The following is a 20,069-nucleotide window of genomic DNA, read 5'->3' as shown; positions in this document are numbered from 1 at the left end:
TTCCATGAAACAAATTATATCTCTCAAGAGAATGAACATTGAAAGAGAAGAACGAAGAATTGATGACCTATTAACAGTTGTAATTCTCCACCTTGAATTATTGACAGCATGTGACATTATAACCTTACAAATTGCAATCTATAAACAGCTTAGAAAATATGACCTTTGCATTACAATTGGTCTCACAAAGCCTTCGGCTTATTACAAACAGCTACCGCCAGCATATTTTCTTATGGGCTGCAGAAAAGAGGGCAGGCATATAACCAGAGAACTGGATGCTTCAGCAAGGCCACTTACAGGCAGAAGTGATGGATGGTGAGTGGCAGCAAACTTCTCAGCCAGGGTGAAAGTATTAGAAGTTTGCTTGTCATTGATTTACAGTCATCAAATAAAAAGAACTAATTAGCCAAAGTTGGTTGACTTAGCACTTTCTCTCCTCTGCTTTTGAAACAGACAGGAACTTAGAATTCATAAGCAGGACAAAGTAGCTCCAGGGTATTTTTGCCAGTCTTTCTACCCACAGTTGCTCTTCAGGATAGAATGCAGCTAAAAGTCACCAGACTTTGATTTGAGATGTAGGCTGGTTTTTATGCTGCCACAAATGGTAGAATAAATGTTTAGAATCCCTTTATGTAGCTTTGGCAAAAAAAAAAAAAAAAAGTCAGAGACACACAAGTATTGTCTGTTTGTTCCAGTATACTGCATGTTTTGGATGTTACCCATGGAAATGCTTCATCATACTGGCCCATCATCATATCTGACTTGTTCCTTTTACGTTTTCTTCTTAATTCAGGGCTTACCTTTGTTAGGTTTTCCAAACATCCCGATTGCATTTGTGGTAGAATACCCTCAGAGTATTGGAAATAGCCCTGAAGTCAAGGGAAATGAGTTTTATTACTGGTTCTATCACAAACTGAGTGTGGACTTTGGCAACTCATGTGACCTCTCTGGGCTTCAGTTTCCCCTCATGATAATAATAATCTCAGTATCTAGCATTTTAAGGGGCTGCTCTGCCGGTACTTTACATACAGTCGTCCAGTTAAGCCTCCTAATAACTCTCTGAGAGCCTCTAAGGGGCTGAAATTATTCCACACTTCCCTGATGGAGAAACTGGAGCTTATGAAAGTTAAGTTACCTCCCCTTAGAAGGAGGCCGAGCCGGAACACCAGCCCGGCAGTTTGCCTCCAGAGCCTAGACGTTGACCTCAGGACTCACTAGCATCACGGGTGGTGTCTGTGATTAATGGCATTGCGTTTTCTCCAGGGAAAGGAGAACTCAGTTATGGAGGAACAACTGCTGTATCCTGCTGGCTAATGATGCTGTGTGGGAATAGGAACCTAGTATTGCTCGAGTTTTCTGATTTTTTTTCAAGAGAAGTAAGAATTCCAGTTCGGTATATAAATTCCTGATTTTTAAATGCTGGCAACTTGATCCACTTTGTTTTTCAAACTTGCTGAGGACCAGTATTGTGTAGGACGAAAGCATGATTCGGGGCAGCTGTGGTGTGTCGTCTGCTTAATGATCTATTATTTAAATGCTACCTACCCTGCTACATTATAAAATGGCAAATTTGGACTAATTTGATAATTTTAGTAATCTCTAGGTTTAGCACCAAAACTCTGTAGAATTCTTTGATTATCTCAAGTTTCTAGTTCCCATATATGCATCTTTTCAAATTGCTTTCTTCTAAACTTTTTAGGAGAATTTTTCCCAGATGCTTAACACAGAAGACCCTGTCCTGTCAAAGATGCCTCTAGTCTCCTAGTCCTCTTTTTTCTTTTTTTTTAAAGATTTTTTTTTTTAATTTTTTTTTTTTTTTTTATTGGTCAGAGAGAAAGCACAAGCAGAGAGAGCTGCAGGCAGAGGCAGAGGGAGAAGCAGGCTCCCCGCTGAGCAGGGAGCCCCATGCGGGGCTCGATCCCAGGACCCTGGGATCATGACCTGAGCTGAAGGCAGACGCTTAACCGACTGAGCCACCCAGGCACCCCTAAAGATTTTATTATTTATTTATTTGAGAGAAAGAGAAAGCACAAGAGGGGAGAGGGTCAGAGGGAAAAGCAGACTCCCTGCCGAGCAGGGAGTCCGATGAGGGACTTGATCTCGGGACTCCGGAATCATGACCTGAGCTGAAGGCAGTCGCTTAAGGCAAACTACAGTCTGAGGGCCAAATTTGGCCATCACCTGGTTTTGTAAATAAAGGGTTTTGGAACACAGCCACACCTGTTTGTGGACGTATTGTCTATGGCTGGTTTCATGACACAACTGTGGAAATGAGTAGTTGTGACAAACATTTTGTGGTTCACAAGCCTAAATTACTTACTATCTCATTCTTTAAGAAAAAGTTTGATGGTACTCGCTAATCTATTACGTAGGTGTCAGATTTAAAATACATAGCGTTGTATCTTTAGTATTATGTGTGTCTCCTCTGTGCTCAAAAATCTTAAATTCCTCTTCATATTTTACCACGTAGACACACACAACAAGTTCTAGAGATTTCTTACCCTGGCATTAGAGACCATCCAAAAATTACCTCAGTTTATCTTTACACGCCATATTTTTCAAACATCATTGTAATCTCTGGCCAGGTTTGGTTAAATGATGAACCACAAATACACCATGCTCACCCTAAGTCTGAACTTTTGAGAATGTGTTGCCAGCGGTATAATTTAGACTCCATCATTCTTCAAACTATGATATTCAATGGGCATTTGGTTCTAAACAAACTAATTTTTATTGAGCATCTACTGTGTATCAAGGATGGCAGTAGCCTTGCAACATATAAATCAATTTCATTCCTTCCAAATTGACTCACATTTTTAAGCATACATGTCTGTACATTGTGTAATTATTCACTGACCATATATACTGGGTTTTTTTAATGTTATATTCCATCTTAGCACAAGAAATTATATTTGTTATTAAAATTATTTTTTTAAAGATTTTATTTATTTGAGAGAGAGAGCAGGAGTGGGGAGGGGTCTGAGTAGTGGGCAGGGAGGGAGGGAGAGGCAGAGGGAGAGGGAGAAGCACTGAGCAGGAAGCCCAAGGTAGGGCTTGATCCGAGGACCCTGAGATCATGATCTGAGCTGAAGGCAGATGCTTAACCAACTTAGCCACCCAGGCATCCCAAGCACAAGAAATTTTATTAAAAAATTCAACAACGAGATGATAACCTAATGGAAGAGACAGGTAAACAAGTAATGAAAGCGGTGTGCTCAGGCCATAGTTGAAACACACTACACTAAAGAGGCAAGATGGAGCTGCACACTCTGCCCAGAGAGGCTGGGATGGCTTCATGGAGGACATGGTGTTTGAACTGGGTATTGGAAATCAAGAAAGCCCTAGAAGCCTGAAAATTCATGATGGTTCAAAGAATAGCAGGGCGGCCATGAAGGCAGGATTGCAAGGAGAAGCAGCAACCAATACAAAATAGAGGATCAGTGCTGTATGGAATGGACCTTCGATGTTCTACGGAAGAAGAGGGAATTAATTTAGTCCTCTTGAGGCAAGGGAAACTTGAGTGTTTCTGAACAACAGAGTGATAATCAGATTCTGCCTAGATCATAAATACCTAGGTGGCAGAAATTACATTTTCTATCCTTTTGTCTCCCATAAGGTCTACCGGTTCTGCTGTTAACATAGTGAACATTCAGTAGAGAGTTGTTCATTGATTAGTTTCTCCCTGAGGGGGAAGCATTTCTGGTTGGCTAGTAGCCAACAACATTTTGAGTTTTGTCTGAGCTTGATAAAATGCTGACACTGAGATAGTTAAAAAAAAAAAAAGCAAATATCATTAAGGTGACGAGAAGCATCAAATTCGTGACATTTCTCAGTGCCTTGTCACCTTCACTCCAGTGGCCAGAAGTGTTGTTTTCAGCTTTCAGCAAATTTTTGGCAAAGTTGAGATTATCTTATAAAAGAGGCTGAGAATTTATTCTTTCTTAAATCACTTAAAGTAGGGCTGGGGAGTAGAAGTTTTCTAAACTCCTTGAGGGTGACATGCTATTAATTATTACTATTGAAGCCGGAGGGAAATGAGATGAAGGTTTTTGCCACGGAAACCTTTGATGCAGTTGATAGAATGGAAGGGTTTTGCTCTTTGCTCTTCCTCCAGATGTGTAAACATCAAGCCGTCAGCCTTCTGCACTGTGACAGGAATTACCAGCCTGTACTAATTGTCACAAGTTGCCAGAAGTAATGGAAGGCTGCAGGGATCTCAGCTTTAAGTGTCCAACCTCAGGTTATGTTTGTGACATTGGTTTAAAAAAAAAAAAAAAGACGTTTTAAAATTTGTAATCTGAGCTGGTTTAGCTCCTTGGGGACTGCTTTGTTTCTCTCCCCAACAAAAACTAGGATTATTATTTCATTCTGAGAACTTCATAAAGCTGGGACAATAGAACATTCCACTTTCTGATTTGAGTGTAAGGAGAGAACCAGGGTCATTCTTTTGGCCTGAACCAGTTTCCCTTGCTGTGGCTCGAAATGTAGATAGATGAGGTAATTAATTAGTAAGACCGGTAAAGAACAGCATTCATAGCCTTGCCTTGCAGACTGACACTGGTTTGGGGTTGTGGTTTCTCAGGCGAAAGTATCTAAGAGGCACAGTGTCTGCACAGGGTCCATGAAGATCGCCCTGCATCCCTGCTGATCCCCCTGCATCCCTGCTGATCCCCCTTCAAGCCTCTTCTCCTGCCTGCCTTCTCTCATTTCCTTCTCCACCCTCACCGAGTTGTACCACTTCAAAACACACCCTCTCCACCCAGATATCATGTGCATTTCATGCTTGCATTCCTCTGGCCCCACACAACTCTTGTAATGTATGATTTTCACTTTTTTAGCCCCCTTGGCTAGATCAGCTTTGGATACAATATTACCCCCTCGTGAAATCTTGTTTCAGGCTCCCATCCCCCTACTAGGCAAATCCTGATAGCATTTTGTATGCACCACTATCTTAATACTTATGACATGGTATGTATAATGTCATACATATAATTATATGTATAGCCCTGAGGTAATAATAAGTTATGCCCTGCTAGTCATAATATCAGATGCATTAGCAGAAGTAGGTGCTCATTTAAACCTTGTGACGAAAGGGAAGGGTCTCATTCCTGAATCTCATTCAGACCCAGCCTCCTTCGAAATCCCCAAGTGCAAGGACATCACCTTTATCTTTATTGTGACTGCCTCCCTGCCAGGCACTGCCATTCAATAATTCTGCCAAGTGGTATCTTTTCCTCACGACAGAGTGCTAAACAGTGATTTATTGCTTGAATACACATTGCTTCCATGGAAGTGATTTGTTTAAAACAACAGTAAAGCACTAAATAAATTATTCATTCCATACTAATTCTTCACTTTTATGTGCTGTAGTAAGCATCAAAATAAGCAGCCTGTGGGGCATTTTATTTTTGCCACATTAATCTTGGACAGTTTAAAGAAAAAAAAAAACAGGAGGAAATCTAAAGAAGAGGATCTATTCTCAAGAAAATAGATTCTTTTTTCTTTTTTTTCTTTTTTGCCTTCTAGCCTCCTGCAGCAGGCGCTTCTCCTTTCTCCAGTCTCTCTGAATCACTTCCTGAAGCCCCCCCTCCCGACGGGCCCAGAGAGCCCCTCACACTCATGGTCAGCTTTGTGATCAACACATGACCTTCTCTCTGCAGAGAGCCATTCACAGTGGGTCAGCACGTGGGGTCTTTCCTGGGAGATTTGCATTTCCTAGGGCAGACAGGTTATGGGGTTTCTAAATTTCACTAGTGTCTTGATTTAGGATTAAAGGATTAAAAAGAGAGAAGCAGCAGTGACATACTTACCCATTTTTGCAACTGATTTCCCACATGGGACCGAGATACCATTCTAGTCTTATCTTTCTTTACTGAAGCCTTGTTTCCTGTGTTTAGGGACATTTGAGTGACTTTCAGCTTTTTTCATTAGCAGAGGGGCAGATAAATGGTCTTGTTGTAGACTCTTGGGAAGTTTCTCTCCTCTTTTCTGCACACGACCCCTCCATGTTTTATACCTGCTGGTGAATGAGGAGAGGTGTGACTCTCTGGCCTGTGGAGTCCACAGAGGTCTCATCAGGAAAGACACAAAGCTGACCCCTCCTCAGGATGGTGGAAATGCTAACTCAGCCTGTCCTTCAAGCGCCTGCTCCAGATCAGAAGCCAAGAAGATCTAAGCTTACATATGTGTGACCCAAGCCCCAGGCCATCCCAGTTTCCTGTGTGAGAATCGCAAATACTACCACCCAGCATTGTGAAATGAATTAAATGACATACTGTGTGTAAAGCACCTGCTTGTTGTAAGAACTTGAAAAGATCCCATTTATATCCAGCTAGGGATTGCTCCTTTCTCTTTATTCCCACAGTACTTCCTTTCTAAAGCATTCAGCTCTGTGAGTCCCTTCCCAGCTACAATATACAATGAGGGCAGGTATCTGTTTTCTCTTTTTGCATCCTCAGTAGCGCTTAGAAAAACAAATATGGATTGTGGTCAGTGCCTAGAAAAACAACTGAATACATGATGGATAGATTGATAGCTAGCTAGCTAGAGCTTGGCATCAGGCTGATTGAGAAAGCGAGAAGTATACTCTTTGAAACTCTTTAAATCTCTGTCTTTCCCTCTCCAAAGAGACCGTGTATCATGGTGGTTAAGCAACTGAGCTCCGGTCTAAGTTTATTTGGATTCAATACCAACATCCCACTTATATGCTAGCTGATGTTGGACAAATTCCTTAAACTCTCCTCTGTCATCTGAAAATGATCAGACTTTAATTCCAAATATGCACCCTGATATACTTGTACTGACCCAGGGCTGTCCAGTTTTGAATGTCCTATAGGAAATAGTTGAAAGACCTAGAATTCAGACTTTAATTCCAAATATGCACCCTGATATACTTGTACTGATCCAGGGCTGTCCATTTCTGGATAGAAGAAACTCCCAGAATGGGAAGCAGTTCTCTGCAGTTCCTGGTCAACTTTTGGGTCTCTTGCGGATTTGCGCATGAAAGCTAACACTTTTGAATGAAAGGATAGAAAATCAGTAAACCTTTGGATTGGTTCATAGGCACGTTTTACAACTACCGGCCCTACCAAAAGAGATACTCAGCATTGAATCATCTAGCATTTAATTCCTTAAACAGCCCATACTTCCAAGAGGAAATCCAAAGTGTTTGGAATATCATTCCTAAGATTAGAATTTCATGAAATAGCAATGCCCTTGTGTTACAATTACTCAGATTTTTTGATCCCACTCTATTCTAGATGCTTGCTACAATAATTGCTCATGTAACTGGAATGTGATGTTTATGCCTACAAAAGTCCATCACCAATATAACTACGGTCAGTTAGTCAGACCATTAACAAATACTGAAGTTCTTTAGGTCAGCAAGAGAACATTATGTCTGGGTTCACATGCAGTTGTGAGAGTAAAGAAGTATTGGAAGGAGTGATTTGAATGTGCATGTAGGGGCCAGGTCATACTTGGCCTTGTAGGTCAGATTATGAAATTTAGATTTTAACATCAACGGGAGGACACACGGATGTTTTGAAGAGGGGGGAAAAAAACAATTTTGTTATTTAAAAAAAAGTTATCGTGGTAACAGTACAGAGGGCGGCTGGAGGGAAGCAAGACAGAAGGCTGGTGGCATTGACAAAGGCAGTGCAGTAGGCCAGAACAGTTGAGGTGAGGTTAATGAGAGAGATTTGTAGGGCTCAGTGACTGGTTAGGTTTGGGGAGAAAAGGGGGGGCCGGGTAGAGTCAAGGAAGACTCACTCAGAGCTCTAGCTTGAGCAATGACAGTAGCATTTATTAAGCCTGGGAACACTGCAAATTAGAGTAGATTGGGGTATTTGACATTGGATGGTATTGTAATGGGAAGAGACCTTACAAATGTGTAGTGTAACCATGGAGGAGACTGAAGCCCAAGAGTGCATTGGCTTCCTCGGTATCCCAGAGCTCAGGCGTAAGTCCATCTCTCTGGATTCACAGCCCGGGATGGCAGAAATGGATAGCTCCATTCTTAAGGAGCGTCTAATGCGGGATCCCACTCAAAGGGGACTTTACGGTGAAGCCAATGAAGCTTAAGATTCAGAGCCTTCACAGGCATAAACTCCTGTGTATGCTGGGCATTTGGGGGGAATTGTAGATTGTTTCAGGTACAGAGGGAAAGCTAGGTTGCAATCAGGAAACATTTCTATTTTCCTATTTTTGCCAAACTGCCTAAAGGTATCTCAGAAGAGAAGTATGTGAATTTTTAAGGCACTGGTAATTTGTTTTGAGCTAATTTGTCATTCTCATAAATGTTCACTGTTAAACCTCATTTTATTCATTATTTTGTGTTCTGTTTCTTGAAGAAAGGCCCTCAAATTGTGTGACTCTCGTCCTCACAAAACCGGTGTCTAGGCCTGATGCTCCTGGTTGCAGTCCTCACTTGACTCCTTGATCTCTCCCCCATGTCAGAACTGGCCCCCTCCAGTCCTTCCTTCTGTACATAGGAACCCCTGCTTCATGCTCCGAGTCAGCATATGGTATGTTCAGATTATTCCTTACTCTCAGAAGTGCCTTATTCAAGAACAGATTCTTCTAAAAGTATAACCTCCACCATTTGTCAGACGAGATGGTTAGAGTTACATGATCTTTGCAGTCCTTTCCAATTTTGTCTTAAGTTTCCTGTAAAAGAGTGCCAAAGTGCTAAATATTTTTATAACCACCCACCAGTCATCTAGATGCCGTTGTAGAGGATTAGAACTAGAGTCCTGTAGAAGCATTTGGGTTCTGTGATTAAATGACAAGAAATGCGTAAGAATCATTTAACTTCTAGAGGATTCTTTCCTCCAACAGAAGCCTTTATTATTTATTAATAGATTTTACTTGGGATTTCAAGATGTTATTTAAATTTCACTTTCAAGACAGCTTTTTTAAGCTTTGAATTTCCTCTTGGGCAAATTGTGTCCCATCACGCCTTAGCACTCAGACAAGGCTAACAAAAGATCTGTTAATAGAGGTCTGTTGTTATTGCTTATTTATTTATTTTTTTTTAAAGAGAGTAAGATGTTTCTCTTTCTCCCTGGTTCACCTTAAGATTTTCCCAAGGTAAAGGAAAATATTTGAACTTACCATATTAACTGTCACTGATTTTTTTTTTAAAGACTTTATTTATTTGACAGAGAGAGAAATAGAGAGAGAGCACAAGTAGGCAGAGTGGCAGGCAGAGGAGAGAAGCAGACTCCCCGCCAAGCAGGGAGCCCGACATGGGGCTCGATCCCAGGACCCTGGGATCATGACCTGAGCCATCTTAATGGACTGAGCCACCCAGGTGCCCTTACTGTCTCTGATTTTTTATTCTTATTGTTTTTGTTAGTTTCACTGTATGGTAAATGAGAAGAGAAAATGAAAAAAAAATTAAAGCCTGTATTCTCATTTTTTTTAATTCCATTTTTATTGAAGTTCATCTTCTGACACTTGGATCACCGTAAGATGCATATCTTTATTTATTAGCATCCTGTTAGTGTGTTGTGTTAACCTTGAAAAAATAGTATTTTTAAAAATTGCGTTAACCTCTTCAGATGCATAAATAACAGCATAAAAACCAAGATGCCAAAGTAGAAAAGGAATGACTTGGTTCATTTCTTTGTATTGAAGCTTAATATAAGGAAGCATAAGAACAGAAGGGCCCCTCATCATTAACAGACAGTTTGCTGCTTAATGGTTTGTTCATTTTATGTGTGGCTTCTCATGTCGGGAGAGTTTAATATTTAGATTATATCTATAATTCAGACAGAGAGTGATTTGAGAACTTGGAGGCTTGTATCCCTCAGATCAGTGTATGGGGGAAGTTGAAAGGGAACTTCTCCATTCTTCATATCCCTTTTCCCTCTCCTTACAACCTCTTTCTCCTTACAACCTCAGGTTGTCCCCCTTTAACATAGACATAGGGGTTTCCTCTCTTTGTTTTCTAGGTTTCCAGAGAGAAGATAATGCAAGAAATATTTTCTTACTGTTTTATAACTCCTTATTTGTGTTTCTATAACTAAGTACCCAGTGACCTAATTCAAATAGGGATTAAGTCAGAGAAAGATAGTCTGTTCCCTTCTTATGGAGGGGAATGAGGACAGCGTGGTATATGGTTGGTTTCTTCATGAATAGTAGATTTGCACTGGGTATTCTTTGGGGTTTCCTTGGACTTTGTCTCTCCAAACAATTCACTGAGTTTCCTGCTTCTCTCCCCCTCCTCCCTAGCCTCATTTGCTTTGATGTCTTGAAGCTTTGCCTTTAGGTCTCTCCAGGTCTAATTTTTCTATTTTACTCTCTCCTTCTTGTCAAGAGGTCTTGCCTAGAGTATGTGTTTTCCTTATATTTTGTACAACCATTTTATCATGGTACTCTTTGGGAATTACATTGATACTGGTATCAGGCTTTTTTCTAGGAAAAAAAAGATAATTTAGCACCTCTCTAGCTCTCCTGGTGTAATGCAGATGGTTAAAATAGAGTATAATTTAGAGCAGAGTAATTTAAATAGAGAAAGGAGAATATGAAATGGTTAACATCCACAAGATATGGATATATGCTTTGGGAATTATCCTCTTTTTTTATTCAAAAAGAAGAGGAGAAGGAGAAGAAAGAAGATTATGGAGGACTGAAGTGCTACATATTGTGAGATTAACGGATTTTGGAGAAAATGCTTTTTTTTTTTTTTTTAGTTGATAGTGTCCCTTCCCTTGAAGAATAGAAAAACAAGTTCTATTTTCAAGACTTGGCGTCAAAGAACAACTTAGGTCCATTGGGTTTGTTTGCTAAATATAATGACCTGGCTCTAGGAAGAGAGTTAATAGCCTTTTATTACATGCATTTCTTTGCTAGTCACTACCAGGAAAGAACTTCGACTTTCAGCAGAAGAGGGGAGAGAGACGTGAGTTGTCTTGAGTGAGAGCTGTAGTTTTTCTCACATGGAAACTCTTAGGACAGTGGTCCACAGCTCACGTCCCATCCGTGACCTCATATCTTAGCTGCAAATGACCTCTAGAGGGGAACAGAGTCAGAGGAGGATATGGCATATTTTTACTTAAAAATGTTCTACTCTCCAAAAGGGCAGTCCCATATTCTATGGTTTGCTCTGTGCTTCATGTTGAGTCAGTTACCTATATACCACTGTGTCTGTCTGCAACACTGTTGGCTGTCTGGTCTTTTAAGTTCCTCAGGGAGGTCCACTAGCCATGTAACTCACTCACACCATCTCAGTGTCATTCAGAGGATACTACATAAAGAAACATTTTATTAAATTATGTGTGGGTTCTTAGAAAATATGAAGGCCATTTGGAATTAAGGACTCCCCAGAGGCAAAAATCTGATTGCTTTCTGGCTGGCCCCATACCCCAAATTCATCCCACCCTTTCTACTGTTTTTTTCTTTTCAAATTGTGTTTGTGTGTGCTGAATTACCTCTGTCTGATGACGTCAGATACCTGTGTGTGATGGTTGTGCGAACCCTTATACCAACCTTTCAACTCCCCTCTGAGGGCTCTTAATCCGATTTAGTTATTACTGAATTCTCATCCCTTTGATGACTCAAATGGAGTGCAATTACACATTCACTTAAATCTTCTGAAAATGAAGATACTATAAGCTGTTCTGTTGAAATCTGCAGTTCCATGTGCATGCATTCATTATCTGGAACCCCTGATCTGGAAGCCGCCAACTTCTGTGATTGAAGTGGAAGAATCATCCCCTAAGACTGGATTTCACCAAGGTTCAAAGGTTTTTTTTAAAACAAATTAAAAATGACAAATGAAAATGCCACTTACCTAAGGTCAATAAAGAATTAAAACTCATTTATCTCATATAAGGAAAACATATTCCAGGGATGTCTGGAAGAAGGCAGAGGGAAGGAGGAGTCTGTGGCCGGTACCGTGTCTCATGGATAACAGGTCTACAATACTTTTGAATTGCACAGAAAGTAAGGATCCTTCACTAACCTTTCGTAACAGAAATACTCAGGACAACACACCATAGAGATAATGAAGCACAGTGAGTAAGAGTCTATATATAATGTGATTTAAACTTGTCCACCACTTACCAGCTGAATAAATTACCTAGCCTCTGTGTGCCTCAATTTCCTCATCAGAAAAGAGAGAGCGAGAGAATTACTTGAAATACCCTTAATAATGAAATTTGTCTGGCACATAGACTAGGGCTCCAATAAATTCGAGATGTTATTAATAATAGCAACTACTTACATTTGCAGAGTACTTAAACATTTTCACAGAATTTTTCCACTTCCTGTTGTTTGCTTCTCCCTTCTCCCATTTCTAAGAGATTAAGGAGAGAGATAACATTATCTCCTTTTTTTTTATGTTTGTTTTTAATGTCTTTTCCGTATTTGAGTGACTTATTTGAGGTCTCTCAGTGGCAGACATTACTCGTTGTTTCTCGGCAGCCACTACCCACTGTTTCTTTACTGGCAGAGCCCATCTCTTACCACAGGAAACACCAAGTCCATCTCCAGACCCCTGTCTTCCTCATTTTCCCAACTTTCATTGAAGCCATGATGTGGGCATGTGGCTGAATAGTGTTCATTGAGACTATAGAGATTTTGCTGGAAGGGCTTTTAAGAAAGTGTCCTTTCTAATTTAAAAACAAAAAAGCAGATGTACAGTAGAGGTCCTTCTTTTCTTTGCTGAGTGTAGCTGCGTCTGCACGTGCTACAAAGAAGTGTTAGGACCACCTTGCAAACAGGAGGGCACACACGCTAAGTGTTAACACTTTCAGAGAGGAACTGTGTACATCGTGGGGATGCCTGATGGCATTGTTAGCTGTATTAGTCCTGGAACTGCATAAACTGTGGACCTTTTTTTTATCTGAGACAATATATGCCTCATTATTTGAGTGATTTTTAGTGTTCTGTTTCTTGCTGCCAAAGACATTCTAACAGATACGGTGGCTAAAGCAAGACTCAAAATCTGGTCTTCTGATTCCAAAGCCTTTATTTGTTTGCTTGTTTATTTGTATGTTTTGGCAGAGCATACTGCCGTCCTGTATTTAAGGCATCCACAGTAGAGCCTAATGTATCTCTCTATTCTGATACTCTGTGTCCCAGGGACTTGCTCTCTTCTGACTGCTCTGTGAGCTTTCACACCTCTGGACTGCTATCCTCATGCCCCCTTCCCTTAGAATACCAACTCTATAGCATCTTGTCACCATCAGAATCATGCACATCTTCTGGGATTTGTCTTGACTGTCTTCTTTTGTAAGAGTCTGTACCTGATTATACTTTCCTTTCGTGCTCGCTAGGAGATTTAAACACTGTTCTCCTGCTGCAAACCTTTGTCTTCCTTAGTGTAACCATCTGCACAGCTCTGCCTCCCCACTTGACTGTGAGCTTCCAGGGCCCGATACCGAGTCTCATTCTCTCTTTGTGTCCTCACAGCATGTAGTTTTTTTGTTTGTTTGTTTTGTTTTGTTTTTTATCCCTGCCTCTTAAGGAGGCTTGATAAATGTTTATTGAATTAAATGTGTAGAATTTTAGAGCTGAATGTTCTTTCTTCTGAAGAAAGCTCTCATTTTCTGGGAATTACAGAAGGTTCTTATTCTTGGATTCATGACCCCCCTAGGATTCAGGAGATCAGTGATATCATTAAAGTTATAGTCATTGTTTTATGCTCCTAGATTTTATTGGATCAGATTCTTAAAGAATTCATGGCTACTCAAAGGAATAAGAACTTCTGTTTAAGTTAGAAAGTTGAATAATTTTGTCTTTGGCTCTCTCATCCAAAGACACAATCTGGAGTGTGCATATTTTTAGGAAAACCACTGTTGTAAGTTTGCTTCTTTTCCCCTAAAACTGGAGTGCGAAGAAAACAACCCAAAACAAAAACAAAAACAAAAAATTCTGGCTATTGAACACCCCTCTTATATTGTATCCTGTTCTTCAGTCCCCTGAAAGATTGTTCTAAATCTCTTCAGGCCTTATAATTTTTTGTCCCCATATCACTTCTATCCACGTTTTTTAAAATATCCAACAAGCTGGTCTCTGGCAAGCAGAGAGGAGGCCACCGGAGACAGGGAATTGAGGAAACATCAGGGCATGCTGGAAGTTGGTGGAGGAAGGATGGAGGTAGCCAGCTTTAGCCCCTGAGCCAATCTACTGGCATCTTCAGTGTGGCTTTGCCATTGCCCACCCACGCTAGACTGTGGCCCACCCCAGGTAGGTGGAATTAGGAGTGTTAGCATGGATGAGTTCTGTGGAGTCTCCCCATGTGTTACAATGACAAAAACACCTGCCCAGGCCAGCCCTGAATCACTAATCACTGAGAGAAATACAAAAGAAAATGCCTTGTTTTATAGACTAGCATCTGTGTTGCCATCTACATTATTCAGGATTTGGAACTATAGATCTTCAGGAATAAAAGAGACTTTAGGATCTTCTAGCCCAGATTGCTCACTGTCAGGGAACCAGGGCCGCACTTCTGTTTGCCTCGGGATTAGAATCTGCTTCTGCAGTTGGACACAAAGAAAAAAGAAAGGAGGCAAATCATTAATAATTGGAAAATGAGGAGACATGTCTTGCTTTTCTAAGATTTCCCAGAGAAGATGAGATGAGGTGAAGTGCAGTGGCCAGGCCAAGGATTCTGGTAGAAGTCAAATCTCCCTAAATGTCTGTAAGTTCTCCTACAGCTACCCTAACCTAAATTATTCATTTAAGAATAGTAAGCTTGCTAAGCAAGCTCCTCCTTCAAGAAAGATTCTCAGTAGCCCTCCACCAGGTTGCTACTCCTAAGCTAAAGAATTAGGAGAGAATACTCATAGGGAGAATATGTGCATCCTCCTCAGGGACTGGGGGGGAATGTGGGAGATATATTGATGCGCATCCCCAACCTTCCATTCCCCTTCCTCCGGGATATATTGTTGTAAGTTAGCAAAGGAAAGGGTCAGCACACTATGTTCCTTCCTTAGGAAAAGAAATGGAAAATTCCTATCCTTCTACTTGGGAAGTGTGGAATAAACGTTGGTCTAGTTATTCATACGGGTGTTTTCAAAAATACATTGTGTCGAACTAGGTTACCAGGAGGGTGTTTTAGGGGTTCCTTAAATGTTTGGGGTTTCATTTCTAAATTATATTTTTACGTTGATTAAACAAAACATGCTGTCACATTCGAAGGTCTCGTATGTCCAAATGCTGGGCATGATGGAGACTGCCCACATGTAAACTTAGGTTGCTGCCATACGAGAGCCGAATGCATACCTGGAAATAAGGCTTGTCCTGATGTTTTGCTACAACAGAATAGTTTTGGCCGCCTATTGCTGTTTCACAAGAGAACACTGTTAATAGCCATTGGCATAGTAGCGTCTCTGTTTATCTCTGTGAATGCTTTTGTTTTGTAACCCAGTGAAGACGGAAGTTGGGGTTAGATGAGGGGGGAGGTGGATTGACATTTTCCTTCCCTAGGGTCCATTGTGATGGTTGCTTCTTGCCCCCTAACTTTATTTGAGAAATAATTGACAAATATAATTGTATATATTTGAAGTATGCAGTGTGGTGCTTTGATAAACATGCATTGTGTAATTATTGCTAAGATCAAGATAATTAACACTTCCATCACCTTACATAGTTAACTTTCTCTCTTTCTCTCTCTCTCTCTCTCTCGATTTTTGTTTTGTGTTTGTTTTTTGTTTTTTGGGTTTTTTTGGTGAGAATGCTTAAGATCTACTCTCAGTAACTTTCAAATGGACAATATTGTATTATTTTTTTTGCTTTTACGATATATTTTGTTTTGTTTTGTTTTGTATTTTTATTATGTTATGTTAATCACCATACATTACATCATTAGTTTTTTATGTAGTGTTCCACGATTCATTGTTTGCGTATAACACCCAGTGCTCCATTCAGTACGTGCCCTCTTTAATACCCATCACCAGGCTAACCCATCCCCCCCCCCCCAGAACCCTCAGTTTGTTTCTTAGAGTCTATAGTCTCTCATGGTTCGTCTTCTCCTCCGGTTCCTCCCCCCCTTCATTTTTCCCTTCCTGCTATCTTCTTCTTTTTTTTTTTTTTAACATATAGTGTATTATTTGTTTCAGAGAGACAGGTCTGTGATTCAACAGTCTTACACAATTCACAGCACTCACCATAGCACATACCCTCCCCAGTGTCTGTCACCCAGCCACCCCATCCCTCCCACTCCCCACCACTCCAGCAACCCTCAGTTTGTTTCCTGAGATTAAGAATTCCTCATATCAGTGAGATCAAAATGCGAGAAGATACCTGCAAATGACATATCAGATAAAGGGCTAGTATCCAAAATCGATAAAAAACTTATTAAACTCAACACCCAAAGAACAAATGATCCAATCAAGAAATGGGCAGAAGACATGAACAGACATTTGTCCAAAGAAGACATCCAAATGGCCAACAGACACATGAAAAAGTGCTCAGCATCACTCGGCATCAGGGAAATCCAAATCAAAACCTCAATGAGACAATATTGTATTATTAATTATAGTCACCCTGATGTACATTAAGGCCTCAGAACTTCTTATAACCGAAAGTTTGTACTTCAGATCCTTTGACATGGATCTCCCCATTTCCCTTTCCCCTCCCAGTCCCTAACAACCACCATTATATTCTGTCCGTATGAAATCAGTTTTTGTATGTTCGTTTTATATTCTGCATGTAAGTGATACTGTACAGTATTTATTTTTCTCTATCTGGCTTATTTCACCTGGCAAAATGCCCTCCAGTTTCACCCATATTGATACAAATGGCAAGATTTTTTTTTTTAATGGCCGAACAACATCCCACATAGATAAATATACATTGTGTTTATGTGCACGTGTATATATACCACATACATTTTTTTAACGTGATGGTTTCTTAGCTACGTACAGAGGGGTAGGTGAAGGCTGGGGTGGGTGAGTTGGTGGAATTATTCTGTAGGAGCTTTGGAAAACTCTGGGAAAAGGGGTAGTAGTTTGGTGAGCCCAGATAGTGTCAGTTTAGCTCAGTCCTAAGGAGGAAGCCCGTGATCACTTCCTTGAGGAACCTCACTCATCCCTGCACAGATCCCGACACTGTTTCTGGCACTCTCTCACCTTCTAAGGGATGGATGGTTTGAAAATAACAGCTTGGTGGGTTGGCTTCAACGTACACACGGACCAAGTGACGTTCCCCCAGTAGCTTTGTAAACAATGGATATGGCAGGAAGGAGCCACAGCAAAACAAGAGTACAGATGGCACATGGTGACAGACCAGGTGGGGAATCCTGAGCCATGCCCTTGTGCCAAGACCCACAGATAACTGGGTGCTGAGGTCCTGGCCCAGAGTAGGTAGAGGTTGTTAAGCCATTGATAGTTGGATTATAGCTATTTAAAGAAAGTATCCTAAAATTTAAAAAGGAACCTAAAAAAGCTATTACCCTATGGTCATCACTTGCTGTTTTGAATCAGGGATGTTTTGGTACTATACAATGGAAATGAGATATAGAAAGAAATGAGATGCCGATGAGTATTCCATTTTGTGTGTGTGTGTATCAAAACAGCCTTGCTCTCATTGATTGGATTTATAATTCTATGCAATTGGGCTCGTAGAATTAAATCTATACATGGAAATTGTTTACCGAATGAATAAAAATAAATTACTGTTTATGTATTTTTAAGTACATATAACATTTCATTGATGAAAAAGTTTCACTGTTTTTTTTTTTAAGTTTGGGAAAAATGCACAAAAATAGTAGACAATGGGACCAGAATAGGCAGGCAGTTGCATTCTCCCCTTTTCCTCATTGGGTTGGGTTGTGGGCCCTTTAACAGGTACTAATTCTATTAATAGTATTGCTAATTAACCGGGACAGAAAAGCGAAGAAACAACAAACCAGATCTAATACAATGAGGCATCACTATCCAGGAGTATGGGGGTAAATAATGCACACAGACAGAGAAGGGGAAAAAAGCTGGGGAGAGAGATTGCAAGGAATCGACTGGAGACATAACTAAAGGTTAGCAGTTCGCCCTTCTTTCTTGCTCTCGTTCTGAAAGCAGAAAGATTAGATTGATTCAAGCAGATATACTTTCGAATGCCCAAAGGACGCCTCTCCGGGCGTGGTATTGATAAACTGCCTGAGTGTATCAGTGACATTTCGTTTTACTGGCCCCTCAAGAAGAGGCAGGGAGTGGATTTTTACCTCCCTGCCCACCTGCCTGAGAATTGCTTAAACTGTTTCTGTGTGTGTGTGTGCGTGAGGGGCTCCACACCATTACCTGCTGGGTTAAAATGTTCCTTCTCCGGGGCTCCTCTGAATTCCCTCATCAGATGGATGGGAGATGCAGCCTGTGCCCAGCTGAACTTCATTACTGAGTGTACTGTTGTATTGAATCAAGAGAGCAACTACCGAGAAATGCTTTATGCCCACACCCCCATATTCTTGGTGGGGGATTTATAGACCTATTTGGCAAAATCATACCGAGGTGGAGTGGTAACGTCACTCTGTGTCTTCCAACAAACAGCCACCCTGCTGCCGCTGATCAGCGTTCTTGGGATGGCGGTGATTGAAATTTAGCACTTAGAGTGACTTAATTGGCATGCAGAACTGTTAAGCATATGCCCCCACCGCAGGTGGACCATCTGATGTACCTATAGGTTGCCCAGTACCTCACACATGCTCACATTTTGCTAAAGAAGCAAGCTTTGAGCAGGTCCTTGAAGGAAGCCTGCACAGTGGTTCAGGAGAGGGGTGGCCTTAGATCACAGCTCCTCAGATCTCTGCCTGTCTTTGGGTTACCATAGTTCTTCATTCCCTTGAACTTGGGACAGACCTAAGGTTGTGGAGTTCCAGTTTGCTTGCTGTGAAAGAAGTGTTGGGAATCTGCTCATTGATGCTCGTGCCTTCAGTAAATCAAGCCCTGTGCTGGCAGAGTGGAACTTGGAAAGGTTCTGTACTCCTTGGCAGCTTGCTGCCTTGGAATTCAAGTTTAGAATGTTCTGTGCTCACTGTGACTAGAACCGATCCCTTGGCCTTCAGGGAAAATCCTGGAAATCGATGTCAACATTTTTCTGCTGAGTTGGAAACAGCAGGGCTGGGCCAAATGGTCTCAGTTATGTGAATCAGGAGAGAAATGGAAACCTCAACAGAAAACAGAGCAAACCTATTAAGTTCTTGTCCTTATGTAAGGAGAGCGAATGAGGGGTGAGGACTCACTGGGTAGGAACACACTGCTCTGTGGACTCTTCCCCTGTGTCCTGAAGCTCATGTGCTCCAGGTAACGGGGGGCCCTGGTCATCACTTCAGACGCCGGAAGACGCAGTCTTCTCAAGCTGCCATGATGGGCATGAGTGTCCGTGGGACTGAGGAGGGGTAGATAAGCTGTCTGTCAACTGAGGTTTTCTTTGATGAGCTCCTCCTGTCCTAACTGGATCACAGACTACAGGCCTCATCTGTATTTACGTTCTCCCCAGGCATCAGGCGAAATCCTGGGTTCCTAGTAAGTGTGCAATGAGTGTTGAATTCTGAAAGAAAGAACAAAATCGTTGGAGTTCCTCTGAGTGATTTTGAGAATAGCAGTGGCTTCAAAGCCAAGAAGGGTTTGCCGTTAAGCTAATGGAGCTGAAGTGTCAGTGTCCCGGGACCTGTTCTGAAGTTTGAATTTGTATGTTTATATGCTGTTCCTTATGGAGGGTTCCCCCAATTCTGTAAGCTTCAGGACCCCATAAAACATAAATATGCTCCTGTTAAAATGTTCTTGCTGAGCTCTTGTGGAAGCCTGGATTCCATCCAGTGGCTTTCCCAGAAATTGGAGAATCAGAAGAAACGGATAAAGCCAGCCCTGCAAAGGAGAGGAAAGGGAAGGAACTGACATTTAAGAACCCCATGCAGATTGAAGAATAATTAGCCTTTATTACCTATTTTAACTCCTCACAGCAAGCCTTTCTGGATGATGGCATTACTGCTTGCCCTCTTAATAGATGGGGACATTGAGGTTCAGAGAAGCTAAGCAACCTGCCCAGTGTGGTACAGCTATTAGGGCTGGGACCTACATCACTGACCTTACTCTCTCCTGACCATCTGCTCAGGGGCTCCCTTGCAG

General features: G+C 41.2%; 1 protein-coding gene across 4 annotated transcripts in view; it reads left to right on the top strand.

The window, feature by feature from the left end:
* SORCS1 (sortilin related VPS10 domain containing receptor 1) overlaps window positions 1-20,069 on the top strand; it is a 510,277-nt gene that overhangs the window by 163,015 nt on the left and 327,193 nt on the right. The gene's annotated exons all lie outside the window — the stretch shown is intronic.

The sequence above is a fragment of the Neomonachus schauinslandi genome, chromosome 6, assembly GCF_002201575.2.
Source record: "Neomonachus schauinslandi chromosome 6, ASM220157v2, whole genome shotgun sequence".
NCBI classification, from domain to species: domain Eukaryota; kingdom Metazoa; phylum Chordata; class Mammalia; order Carnivora; family Phocidae; genus Neomonachus; species Neomonachus schauinslandi.
Note: the sequence above shows the minus strand (reverse complement) of the source record. Positions and strands in the feature narration are given on the sequence as shown.